Genomic DNA, 13,990 nt, shown 5'->3' with positions numbered 1-13,990 from the left:
CCAGCAGCTGAAGTAACCGTGGACTACATTTGCCACAGCCAAGGCTTGGTAATCGCCAGTCAGGTGATGGAACACTTGGGTGACATCTCCAGCCTGAGAGCAACTCACAGCGACCAAAGTTGGCAATGACCCTGCTGCTGTGTTACTGCATCCTGAAGTTGGAGTCGTCAAGTGTGTGGTAAAGCATCTTTGGTGTGACCTGCCCTGGTGATTGACAGCTGCCAGCTACCTCTGAGGTCTGCACCAGGAGCTGCCGAGCAAGGTAGAAGCAATCCAGCTGTTGAACCTGTGTTCTAGTAGCCCAAAGGCCCCTGCTCTCTGTGAGTAGAGTGGAGCACCATCTCCAAGTGTGGTTTTGTCAAGTGCTGCAAGTCTGACAGTTTCTGCGGATCCCGTTCAGTTCCAAGGACAGCCAGGTCACCTCTTCACCCGGACTCCCTGGGAAAGGTAATGAAGTAACAACTGCTGGAACTTGGTCTAGGGACCCACATGACCTTATCCTTGAGAGTGTACGTTTGAACTCACCCTACAAGTGATCTAGTGTCACCTGTGTTTTCCACAATTGACTTCAATGGAACCAGTTTGATAAGATTTATCGCATTTATTTTTAACGTTTTAAAAATCCGCCACTCCGCTGTATATATCACACAAAGTTCATTTTGGTGCTTATATTTATATAAAGATACACTCTATTGTTATAAATTGGTGTCATGGTTTCTTTCGAGCCATGTCACTTACTTATTGTCAATGTTGGTACTTTGAAATGCTTAACACATGTTCCTCTAAGTACACCTAACTGCTCTGTGCAACACTACCAGAACCCAGCGAAGGCTGCTAAGGGTGAATCAAAGGTCCACTTTTGTGTATTATGTTAGCATTACATGATAAGCCCCCCAGCCATATCACATAATACTTACACCTTGTAACCATTACTGAGTGGTGTGTGAGTGGGTGTGATAGTGTCTGAGTGGGTCTGTGAGTGGCTGTGTGAGTGTCTGAGTGGGTCTATGAGTGACTGTGAGAGTGTCTGAGTGGGTTTGAGAGTGTGTGCATGAGTGTCTGAGTGAATCTGTCAGTGGGTGTGAGAGTGTCTGAATGGCTCTGTGAGTAGGTGTGTGAGTGACTGAGTGGGTGTGTGAGTGTGTCTGAGTAGGTATGCCAATGGGTGTGTGAGTATCTGAGTGAGCCTGTGAGTAGGTGTGAGTGTCTGAGTGTGTCTGCCAGTGAGTGTGTCAGTCTCTAGGTTGGACTGTTAGTGAGTGTGTGTGTCTGAGTGGGTCTATGGGTGGATTTGAGACTGAATGAGTCTGTGAGTAGATGACAGAGTGTCTGAGTGTGTCAGTGGGAGGGTGTGAAAGCATACCAGTGGGTCTGTGAGGTGAGTAGTGGGTATGTAAGTGTCTAAGTGGATCTGTGAGTGGGTTTGGGAGTGTCTGAGTGGGTCTGTGAGTAGATGGCTGAGTGTCTTAGTAGATCTGTGAGTGGGTAAGAGAGTGTATGCATGAGTCTCCGATTGGGTGCATGAGTGTCTCAGTGGGTCTGTAAGTGGGTGCGAGAGTGTTTGAGTGGGTCTGTATGTGGGCGTGAGACTGAGTGGGTCTGTGAGTTGGTGCATGAGTGTCTGAGTTGGTCTGTGATTGCCTGTGAGAGTGTCTGAGTAAGTTTGTGAGTGGGTGCATCAGTGTCTGAGTGGGTATGTGAGCAGATACATAAGTGTCTGAGTGTGTCTATGAGTCAGTGTGTAAATGTCTGTATGGATCTGTGAGTGGGTATGTGAGTGTTTGAGTGGGTCTGTGAGTAGGTGCATGAGTGTCTGAGTGGGTCTGTGAATGGGTGTGAGAGTGTCTGAGTGAGACTGTGAGTGGATGTGTGAGTGACTAAGTAAGTGTGTGAATGTCTGAGTGGGTCTGTGTGTAGATCTACAAGTGTTTGAATATGTCTGTCAATGATTGTGTGAGTGTCTCAGTGAGTCTGTTAGTGGATGCATGAGGGTCTGAGTGGGTGTGTAAGTGGGTATACGAGTGTCTGTGTGGGTCTGTCAATGGGTGTGAGAGTGTCTAAGTGGGCTTGAGAGTGGGTGCATCAGTGTCTGAGTGGGTATGTGAGTGGGAGTGTGATTTCTATGACTGGGCGTGTGAGTGTTTGCATGGGTGTGTGACTGGGTATGTGAGTGTCTCAGTGGGTCTGTGAGTGGGTGCATAAGTGTCTGAGTGGGTACATGAGTGTGTGTGTGAGTGGGTGCATGAATGTCTGAGTATGTCATTTAGTGGGTGTGGCAGTGTTTGACTGCATCAATGAGTGGATACGTTAGTGTCTGAGTGAGAGCGTGAGTGTCCGAGTGGGTCTCTAAGTACATGTGCAAGTGTTAAAGTGGCTCCGTGAGTAGGCATGAGAGTGTCTGAGTGGGTCTGTGAGTGGGTGCGTGAGTGTCTCAGTGGGTCTGTGAGTAGGTGCATAAGTGTCTGAGTGGGTGTCAGGGTCTTTATATTATTTGACAGAATTTGCACAGAAGCCGAACTATGTTAGTTCCCCATGCCCCTCAAGGTTTTAACTCTTAACATTTCACCCTCTATAAATTGTTATTCTTGTGTATGTTTGCTCACCTCTATGCTAATCTTACCCAAACAATTCTTGGCTAATGCCCCTTTTATATTGTTCAAGTAGACTGTATGAATTCTCTCTTCTAATTATACAGTTATATTGCTATTTTCATGCATTAATTCTTTGCTTTTCCTTCCAGAAGAAGTACTTGATTGACTGGAACAGTCAGGTGACAGGATCAGCTATTTCTTCAGGATGAATGCATTCTGCGCACAGGTAAGTCAAATTTACTATTCTTTTATCTCCTTTTTAATTCATTTTTACTACTAATAACTAATTTCTAGTTTTTACGATGAGTACTGATATTAATGCTAACTTTTCTTGTTAGGGGAAGTGTCTTGTAATAGTCTTACATAGAATCCTGCACAAGTGAAAACATTCACTGACTAATTAGTTTTGAAAATCGTTCTCATTTAAAGAAACTCTTAAATAGCAACCTGAACACGGCTACGCTTAAGGCTGGTAATTTTAGTTTTTTAGATTTCTTCATTTGTAAGTGTCTAGCCTTGAGGAAACACTACACGCATATGCTGACGCTTAGCCTAGGAAATAGCTGACTTGCTCAGAAAGAGAGACGCTTTTCCCTCTATACCTTAAGAATGTGCAAAGTGACTAACCTTGAACAGGAATTTCTTCCTAGTAAAAAATAATTGAAGGAACTAACAATGAAGCACAACGCCACTACCCTCTGCTGTGCTGACATGACAGAGAAAAGGAGTTGAGCTCCCACCACAGGATTTCAATCAGATGAAGTGAGAGTTTGTGAGTCAGCGTGCGCTTCACATTCCAATCGTGATTGGAATGAAAAACAACTAGTACGCTGCAGAACGGGGTGGGCTGGCAGACATCTTGGAATTCCAGCGCTGCCAGCTCAATCTCCAGTTTTTTCTTTTGAGAGAGTTTAGGCATTTCTAGTAAGATTTATCAGTTAGGATTCTGGCTAATATTGAGTGATTGGTAGGAATCCTCCTAGGGATCCTGATAGTGGATCTGTGAGTGGGTGTGAGAGTGTCTGAGTGGGTCTTTGAGTGGTTTGAGAGTGTTTGAGTGGGTCTGTGAGTGGGGGTGTAAAGTATCTCAGTGGGTCTCTGAGTAGGTGAGTGAGTGTCTGAATGGGTTTTTGAGTAAGTGCATGAGTGTCTGAGTGGGCATGTGAGTGGGCGTGTAAGTGTCTGTGTGTGTATGTTAGTGGGTGTGAGAATGTCTGATTGGGCTTCAAGTCGGTGTATCAGTGTCTGAGTTGGTGTGTGAGTGGGTCCGTGACTGAGTGCATGAGTGTCTGAATATGTATGTGAGTGGGTGCATGAATGTCTGAGTATATCTGTTAGTGGGTGTGTGAGTGTCTGACTGCATCTTTGACTGGGTGCATGAGTGTCTGAGTAGGCCTCTGAGTGCATGTGTGAGTGTCAGAATGGGCCTGTGAGTGGGTGCGAGATTGTCTGAGTGGGTCTGTGAGTGGTTGCATGAATATCTGAGTATGTCAATTAGTGGGTGTTTGAGTGTCTGAGTACATCTTTGACTGGATGTGTGAGTGTCTGAGTGGGTCTCTGAGTGTATATGTAAGTGTCAGAGTAGGTCTGTGATTGGGTGCAAGAGTGTCTGAATGGGTCTGTGAGTAGATGTGTGAGTTTCTGAGTGGGTTTCAGACTGGGTGTGTGAGTGTCTGAGTGGGTCTTTGAATAGCTTGAGAGTGTCTGAGTAGGTCTGTGACTTGGTACCTGAGTGTCTGAAAGGGTCTTTGACAGAGAGCATGATTGTCCCAGTGGGTCTGTGAGTAGGTGCATAAGTGTCTGAATGGGTGTGTGAGTGGGCGTGTAAGTGTCTGTGTGTGTATGTTAGTGGGTGTGAGAGTGTCTGATTGGGCTTCAAGTCAGTGCATCAGTGTCTGAGTGGGTGTGTGAGTGGGTCCGAGATTAGGTGCATGAGTGTCTGAATATGTATGTGAGTGGGTGCATGAATGTCTGAGTATATCAGTTAGTGGGTGTGTGAGAGTCTAACTGCATCTTTAACTGGGTGCATGAGTGTCTGAGTAGGCCTCTGAGTGCATGTGTGAGTGTCAGAATGGGCCTGTGAGTGGGTGCGAGAGTGTCTGAGTGGGTCTGTGAGTGGATGCATGAATATCTGAGTATGTCAATTAGTGGGTGTGTGAGTGTCTGAGTACATCTTTGACTAGATGTCTGAGTGTCTGAGTGGGTCTCTGAGTGCATATGTAAGTGTCAGAGTAGGTCTGTGATTGGGTGCAAGAGTATCTGAATGGGTCTGTGAGTAGAGTGTGAGTTTCTGAGTGGGTTTCAGACTGGGTGTGTGAATGTCTGAGTGGGTCTTTGAGTAGTTTGAGAGTGTCTGAGTAGGTCTGTGACTGGGTACCTGAGTGTCTGAGAGGGCCTTTGACAGAGAGCATGAGTGTCCCAGTGGGTCTGTGAGTTGGTGCATAAGTGTCTGAATGGGTGTGTGGGTGGGTACATGAGTATCTGAGTGGGTCTCTGAGTGTGTGCATGAGTGTCCAAGTAGGTCTCTGAGTGGGTATAAGAGTGTCTGAGTGAGTTTGTGAGTAGGTGCATGAATTAGTATGTCAGTTAGTATGTGAATCAATTTCTGACTGCATCTGTGAGTTGGTGTATAAGTGTCTGAGTGGTGTGGGAGTGGGTGCATGAGTATCTGTGTGGGTCTGTGAGTGGGTGCTTGAGTATGTGTGTGAGTGGTCGCATGAATGTCTGAGTATGTCATTTAGTGGGTGTGTCAGTGTCTGACTGCATCTGTGAGTGGGTGCGTTAGGGTCTGAGTAGGTGTGTGAGTGGCCACGTGAGTGTCAGAGGGTCTCTGAGAGCATGTGTAAGTGTCAGAGTGGCTCTGTGAGTGGGTGCAAGAGTGTCTGAGTGGGTCTGTCAGTGGGTACATGAGTGTCTGAGTGGGTCTGTGACTGGGTATGTGAGTGTCTGAGTGGGTCTTTGAGTGAGTGTGTGAGTGTCAAAGGAGGTGTGTGAGTCGATGCATAAGTGACTGAGTGAGTCTGTGACTGGGTGCATGAGTGTCAGAGTGGGTTTCTGAGTGAGTGTATGAGTGTCAAAGTGGGTATGTGAGAAGGTGCATAAGTGTCTGAGTAGGTATGTGAGTGGGTGCATGAGTGTCTTGGTTGGTCTCTGAGTGCATGCATGAGTGTCTGCGTAGGCCTGTGCAGCTGCAGCCCATACAAGTAAGCGATACAAGTAAGAGCAGTGGGGCAGTGGGGCCAGGTGGGGGGATTTTGACAAATGACAACAAGGGAAAACTAATTATTTATTTAATTTTCCTCTTGGTCGTCTGTCCAATGCCCCTAACCCGGCCCCACTCCTCTTACCTGCCTGGGTAGTAGCTGGGTCTGTGAGTGGGTAAGAGTGTCTGAGTGGGTCTGTGAGTGGTGGGTGAGTGGGTGGGTATGTGAGTGGCTACATGAGAGTCTGTGTGGGTCTGTGACTGGGTGTATGAGTATATGAGTGGATCTTTGAATGGGTTGAGAGTATCTGAGTGGGTCTGTGAGTGGGTGTCTGAGTGGGTCTCTGAATAAGTGCATGAGTGTCTGAGTGGGTCTGTGAGTAGGTGCAAGATTCTCTGAGTGGTTGTTTGAGTGGGTACATGAGTGTGCCAGTGGGTATGTGAGTGGGTGCATAAGTGTCTAAATGGGTCTGTGAGGGTGTGTGAGTGTTGAAGTAGATCTGTAAGTGGATGTAAGAGTGTCTGAGTGGGTCTGTGAGTGGGTGTATGAATGCTGTATAGGTCTGTCAGTGGGTGTATCTGCGTGAGCTTGAGAGTGCATCAGTGTCTGATTGGGTGCATGAGTGGGTGTGTGAGTGGGTACATGAGTGTCTGAGTGGATCTATGACTGGGTGGGTTTGTGTCTCAGTGGGTGTGTGAGTGGGTGTTTGAGTGAATAGGTCTGTGAATGGGTGTATGAGTGTTCTGTGTGGGTCTGTGAGTGGGTACATAAGTTTTTTAGTAGATATATGAGTGGATGTGTGAGTGTTTGAGTAGGTCTATCAGTAGATATGAGAGTGTCTGAGTGGGTTTGTGAGTGAGTGCATTAGTGACTGAGTGAGCGTATTCGGAAATAAATTCAGCTGAATGTGCAAGTCTGCCGCAGTGGTACGGGGGATCATGCTGAGCATCGCAGCAGAATTGCAAACCCTGGCATGTGGAAAAAAATTATTTCTGGGAATTTCTTTCCCATCAGTGGTTTCTCAAAGACCCCTATATTGCACCCATGGGTTCAGGGTACATCTACCTTGACCCCTTCTACTACATTTCCTCTCCGATTTCACAAATGGGGATTATCTCCGATATCTAAAATGTAGGCCGCAACTTTCTACTCAGGTTGCAACCAGTCAATCACGCCATTGCTGTTGGAGTGTGAATTTGTGAAGTACCACAATGGATTCACGAAGCATTCGTGCCTTTAGATAGCTATATTTCTTTTTCCATTAATATTTCAAAAACTATTGAATTAATTTACACCAAATCACAAAAAGGGCTGCTTCTGGACCTAGAGCTAGCTTACTGTCGAATTTGGTGTAATTCCATCCAACAGTTCGGGCTGTAGTTGTGTCTAAATCCTCTATGGCAATTAACATGGAAAACACACTTTTTTTGACCCCCCCCCTTTTTCTCGGCCCCTGCTTGACACATCACCCCAAAACCTTTGATGCACAACTAAAAACAGGAGGTCACTTATTTTGAAAATTTCATGAAGATTTGTTAAACAACGCCAAAGTTACAAGCAAGTAAAAAAAAAAATCCTATGGAAACTGGGTCATAACTATAATTACCTACTGGTAATTGCCAGTAGGTAATGTACATATTTATATATATTCACTGAAAAAACAATTTTGTGATGTCATCAGTGATGTCACTGATCATGTCATGGGTGATGTAATATGTGAGGTCATAAGCAGTGCATTGGGGGACCGTAAGTTATAGCTAACGATAACTGACTAGTTTCATTTGTTTTTTACGAGTAAAAAACTGAGCCTAACTATAACGTCCATGTAACCTTGGTTTTTTCAGTGAAATTCTAAGTTTTTAAAAAATCTATTTGTAACTATAACGACCCTGTAACTTTGGTTTTTTAAGTGAATTTCTAAGGTTTGTGCAAAATCTATTTCCTAACTTTAAGGTCACTATAACCTTTGGTTTTTTAATTGAATTTCTATGTTTTTTTAACTAATAGTCGCATTTGCAAAAAAGGGGGTGGGCCTCCAACCAGCTCTCAGGGATCCTGCTGTGTAGGACTTACTGGAGGTAACAGGAGGGCTTGTTGGCCCCTAAGGACACTCTAGAGTCAAGAGGACTTCATCCCCCAACCAGCAGTTCACCAGGAGACACGTTTGTAGAGTGGTGGAGAAAGGGGGCATGGTTTCCTAAGTCCTCTCACTAATCGCGCTCTGTGGGACTTACTGGAGGTAACAGGCAGGCTTATTGACCCCCAAGGACCCTCTGGAGTCAAGAGGACTTCATCCCCCAACCAGCAGTGAGCCAGGAGCTGTGTTTGCAGAGTGGTGGAGAAAGGAAGCGTGCCCTCCAACGTCCTCTCAGCAATCAGGCTGTGTGGGACTTACTGGAGGTAAAAGGAGGGCTTGTTGGCCCCCAAGGACCTTCGACATCCAAGGAGACTTCATCTCCCAACTAGCAGTGCACCAGGAAGCGCGTTTGCAGAGTGGTGATAAAAGGGGGCGTGGGCTCTGGGAACTTGCAGGCCTTTTTTATTTTTTGCTCCTTTATTCGGGTTGGGGGGGCAATTTCAGCCCTGTGGCCAGGTCTGTTTTCAATGGGGGAAGGAGCCACACGGCCTCCCTCCCTGGGCCTATTTCGGCCCTGAGAACCCCATCCCTCAGGGCCTGACCTCTTTTTTTTTATTTTTACTAAACAAATAATATTGGGAGGGGGGCCATGCGGCCACCCTCCTGGGCCAATTCAGCCCCAGGGACCCCATCTTCCCGGGTCCCAGCCTCCGTTGTGGGTGCCATAGTCAAACTCAGGGTACTCGTTTTCTACTGTTGGGAACTGTAGGGGGAGCCTCCAGGCCCCTGCGGTTCCTGACAGATCCCCACCTCCTGCGGGAGGTAGCATTGTTTGACACAGAGGGAGCTGCTAACATGCAGCTCCCTCTGTGTCAAAGCAATTGTGCTCTGCTTTGAGCAAGCGAGACCAACGTGCTCTCACTTTCTCAAAGTGGAGCACAGTTTGCTATGGCTTGGCAGGAGTAGTAAAGTTCCCACCAAGCCATATCAAACAACTATGGCTCCAGGACAGGGCCACGCAGCCCCCCTCCTTTCTTTCTATTTGCCCCGGGGAGGTGGTGGTCCCTGGGGCTGGGGGGTGGCTGCACGACCCCCCCATGCATTCAAAACAACAAAAGCTCCTAGGAGGTGACAGTCCCAGGGCTGCAGGGTTCAGTGCGACTACCCCACATTATTTCTAGTTAAAGTCCTGGGGATGTGGCGGCCCCCAGGACTGTGAGGAGGTCCACATGACCCCTTCCCGGATTATATTCAACTAAAGCTCCATGGAGGTGGCGGTCCCCTGGGCCAGGGGTGTCCAAGAGGACCCCCATTTATAAAATGTTAAGCCCCGGGGAGGTGGTAGTCCCCAGGGCAGGGGGGAAGCTGCATGGGACTTCCCCACATTTTTTAAATAAGAAGCACCAGGGAGGTCGTGGTCCCCAGGGCATTAGTAGGCCCCAGGAGGGGGAGCCCGGGCACCGCCTCCTATATTGCTATAATGCCCTTAAGACCTATCCTATCCGGCGGCCAATAATGAATGATGGGCAGAAGCCCACGCTTTGTTTTTTTAAAATTATCAGCTGGATCCACGTACCCTGCCAAAATGTTTTTAAAAAATGCTTTTTTGGGCCTGCAGGGACCTAGGCGGGAACAAACACCATGCCCCCTTTTCTTTTTTTTACACTTTTGCCTGTGACTCAGTGCAACCGAGTCAGAAGATGACTGCCAACACTTCCTGGTTTGAAGTATTGGCAGCCGATCAGATCTCAGTATGAGATCTTGAGAGGGGTCGTGGATCCTCCACATCCCCAGTTGTATATCTGAAAAACCTTTAAATAACTCCACAACTACTGAACGGATTTACACCATTCAACAAGAAGTGTGCTTTCTGGATCAACAGCTACCTTCCTTTCAAATTTGGTGTAATTCCTTTCAGCAGTTCAGGCTGAAGCTGTGTCTAAAATTTCCTATGGAAATTAACTTGGAGAAAAAGCGTTTTGGACCCCCGTCCTTTTTCTTGCCCCCGCTTGATGGATCATCCCAAAATTTTCAAGACAGCATCTGAAGTGAGTTGTTAACTAGTTTTGAAAATTTCGTGAGGATTCGTCAAACTGCACCAAATTTATTAGTAAATAAAAAAAACTCTTCCTATGGAAATTACATCCTAACTATAACTATCTTCTGGCGAATGCCAGTAGGAGATAGATAGATAGATAGATAGATAGATAGATAGATAGATAGATAGATAGATAGATAGATAGATAGATAGATAGATAGATAGATAGATAGATAGATAGATAGATAGATAGATAGATAGATAGATAGATAGATAGATAGATAGATAGATAGATAGATAGATAGATAGCGTCTGCATGGTAAAGGATTTCATTTTTAAGGCAATGCATGGTAAACAAACGTATTCCATAGTAATGGATGCGTGGTAAAGGCATGTGTTGTTAAGTCATTGAACAGTTTCTTTTCATGTAATGATGGGCAGTTCGACTAATTATTGACACAGAGTGACAACATTTTAAAAGAAAGGGGCGAAAAGCTTGGTTGTTATCTTCAAAAAGGGAAGTTTTTAAAGATTAAAATTAATGTTTAGAGTGTGTATGGTTAAGGTTATAATGCTAAAGCTCTAATAAGTGTCAAGATGGCTTTCTCCTGCAACTATAGACGCGGCAGTGTAAAGAAATGCTAATTTACCCAACCCCTTGCAAATTATTTCGGAAAGCAAACAGAGCCTAGCAGTAGTGTGTAGAGCCAGGAGGTGTAAAGGTTCACTTTTGTCTTTCTGAGCTGTCCTGTCATGGTTTCCATTTTCCCGGCACATATGACAAGGATACAACATCGCCTTCACCCTCTCACCCTCTGACAGATCAGGGCATATTTAACAAGCCTATCTATTGGTGGTAGCATAACCAGTGTGTCATGGAAGGAAATACACCCCTGGCTGCTGTTTGAATTCTAAAATACAGAAATAGTCAGGGTTCCGTGAGCCGTTCAGGCCTCTGGGCCCAGGTGCCGCTGCACCTGCTGCACCACTGGAAACTATGCCTCGTTAGTGGCGCTGCTCATGTTCCTTAGTCCCCAATAACATGGCGCCTGTGACTGTAACTTCCGAGGCTCGTTTTCCATCGAGACAAAGGTGTTGAAGTTAGTTTATTGGCAAGTAGTGGTCATGCTGTTGTGAAGGTGACAGGAAACAAAGGGGGAGATTTACAAACATTTTGCGCTGGGTTAGTGCCACAAAAGCACCGCTAACCAGCCCCCCAATTTTTTGTTTCGCTATTTACTTTCCAGGCTGGAGAGCACCCTCAAGGTAGGCCAAAGCAGCGCGAAGCACTGCTTTTACGTTACTTCGCACCGAGGGGTGTAACAGGAGAAATGCTTTCATTTCTCCATGCTTTTCCGACTTTGCATGCGTGTTGCACTCTGCAGCACGCATACAAAGTGGGCAAAGTGTATAGGCATAGAATTTTGTACAGGAAGGGCATCCTTCCTGTATAAAACCTATGCTCGACTCGTCAGCCCCAGCGCAAGGGAAAGGGGAGTAAGAGCCATGGGGCAGATTTATAACAGACTTGCGCCACTTTTACGCCGCCATTGCGTCACTTTTGTGACGCAGCGGCGGTGTAAACCCTGCGCCATGTTGCGCACCATTTACAACGTGAGGCATCTAGGGAGATGCGTCACGTTGTAAAGCTTGCGCCACATGTGGGCGTACCTGCACAGGAGGGGGGCGTTCCGGCGCAGGAACGCCTCCGAAAAGTGGCTGAGTCAGTCACTTTTCAGGCCATGCTGCGTCAAAACCCTGCGCCTGCTTGTAGCAGGCGTAAGGATTGACGCAGCATTGTGACGATAGGGCACCCCCGAGCCTTGCTGGAGCTGCGTCGCGCTTGCGACGCAACTCCAGCAACTCGCCAACCTTCCACCATCAGATGCGTCACGCATCTGTTTATCCTTGCGCCACGATGCGCTGCATTGTAAATGCGGCGCATCTATTGTGGCGCAAGGGTAAACTTTCGTGACGCATCTTCCCTGGCGCATCCATGCTGATTTGCAGGGATGCGTCAGGGAACATAAATCTGCCCCCATATCTCTGAAGATATGGCGCTCTACTGCTCCCTCCCTCTCGCGCAACGCAGCGCAGCCTCATGGCGGTGGAACTGCGCTGCACGGATTTTTAAAAATCTCCCCCAAAGTGTATGGGAAAGTAAACTTGTGTACGAAAAGGGGTAAACTTTCTCCCAAATCTGCCCATGTCCGTAGACAGCCATCCATCATCTTTCTAATTCTCCAATGCCTCTCGTGTTCATGCGCTGCTTTCACTCACCCAACTGTTTTTTCTCTGCACTACCGTCTCTTTCTGGTCCCTCCGTTCTATCCACCATATATTTACCTGCTCTCTCCTGTTTTTCCTTTGCACTCCCATGCGTGTCACTCTTTTCTTGGTCCTTCCAGTGCTGCTGCGGTCTCTCTGCATCTTCCATCTATAAGTTTCCCTCATCTCTTACCCATCTCTTTTTCGGCCCTCCCATCTCTTATCATTTCTTTACTTGTCCTTGTATACATCTCCACCCGTGCCCTCTCATCTTCTCAAACATATTTTAATGTCCTACAGTCACTATCTCATGGCTGAACCTGTCACCCCGTCTCCTGTGTCTTTTCTCTCTTCTCGTTTCTGTTTCTTTCCTAGTCCTCCAATCTCTTCCATCTCTCCCTCTCTCTGCCTTGCTGTGTGTTTCGCTGCCACCTACCTTTCTTACTTGTCTCTCTTCTGCATACCTTTCCTACCTGTTTCTCATGACTTTATTACTCTCGATTTCCTCACCGTTGTCCTCCTTTGTCGTCATCTCGCTCGTGCTTCTTCAGTGTTTCTTTCCCTTCTCCGTATGTTCCCCCATCCCTGTCAAAAGTCTCTCTCCTTCTTCCCGTATCTTCCTCGTGCCCGCCCATCGCGCTGCCCTGCTCACCCGCTCGCGCTCTCTCGCTTCAGTTCCTCACACGCTCCACCTAATAATTTCCCTCGAACACAATGAACCCTTGATTGGGTTGGTGACCCCGGCAGCGCCGCAGCCAGCCGCAGCTACTTACTGGGCCAGCGGGGTGGAGGTGAAGGGCTTTATCTATAGCCCAGGGGATCAGCAGAGACGGGAGGGAGTGAGGGAGCGCGCGCTCCGCAGTGCCGGGAAGTCAAGTGCGGGTTGAGGAGAGTGCAGAGCATACAGAGGAGCAGTGTCACGGGTGTCACTACATTTAGATCACCTGTGCGGAGTCTAGAAATAACTGAGGGGCAGATCTACTATTCTTCTAGGCAACACAGCACAGCAAGACGACTTGCTGCATGAAAGTGTGAGGTCAGAAATGCGTCATATGTATTAAAATGCGGCACATTTCTGTGGTCTCCTAGTGCTGGGGCACTTGTGTGACTGCCTAGCCCCACCGCATGAACCCTTGTGCCATGGTGCAAGGGTGCCTGCATTACAGGCAGGATTGTTTTTGTGGAGGAAGGGTTACTTTCCTGCGCAAAAACGACCCTTAAAGGCTTTCCCCTTTGTATGTGTGCTGCAGAATGCAGTATGCATGCAAAGAGGAAGAACAAAGAGAAATAAAGATATTTCTCCTCATTATGCCTAGTTTGGGGAGGGGCACCATTTTAGCACAGTCTAGGGTTTGCAGACCCAGTGGCGCATCCTGCCGCTAAGGCGGAGGAGAGTCGCCCCACTGATTTTTGCAGTGTAAAATAAGGAAAAAGAAAATGATAATAACTTGAGGTTATTATCATGTTAGTTTTCTCCATTGCAACATCTTTGCGGGGCGGGGCAGCTCTCAGAGCAGGGGAAGGAGTAGTTTGTACTCCCCATGTGAGCATGAGAGCTTGGCCGGCCCACTCAGGCCGCCCAAAACAGTCATGCGCACATATCGTGTACTCCATGCAGGCTGCATTACAGCCTGCGTGGAGAACCTGCCCACCCTTCCGTCCCCTGGCTGAGTGCCGTGTCACGGTGCTCAGACCAATCACAACACTGAATTGCAGAGTTGTGATTGGCTGCAGGGAGCCTGAAAGCCCTGGTGCTTCCTGTCTCCCCTAAGAAGCCAGGAAGAGGAGTAGGAGAGGCAGCCAAAAACAAGAG

The 13,990-nt window shown here is 47.3% G+C and overlaps 1 long non-coding RNA gene across 1 annotated transcript in view; it reads right to left on the bottom strand.

Annotated features, from left to right (window-relative positions):
* The window catches only part of LOC146797938 (uncharacterized), a 169,633-nt gene extending 156,858 nt beyond the window's left edge, over positions 1 to 12,775 (bottom strand). The window contains exon 1 of the long non-coding RNA XR_014968442.1: positions 12,688 to 12,775. This is a non-coding gene — a long non-coding RNA (uncharacterized LOC146797938). The remainder of the gene's footprint in view (positions 1 to 12,687) is intronic.
* Between the last annotated feature and the right edge of the window lie 1,215 nt (positions 12,776 to 13,990).

This window comes from Triturus cristatus, chromosome 9, assembly GCF_964204655.1.
Source record: "Triturus cristatus chromosome 9, aTriCri1.1, whole genome shotgun sequence".
In the NCBI taxonomy this organism is placed as follows: Eukaryota; Metazoa; Chordata; class Amphibia; order Caudata; family Salamandridae; genus Triturus; species Triturus cristatus.
This window is presented reverse-complemented; position numbering and strand designations above follow the sequence as displayed.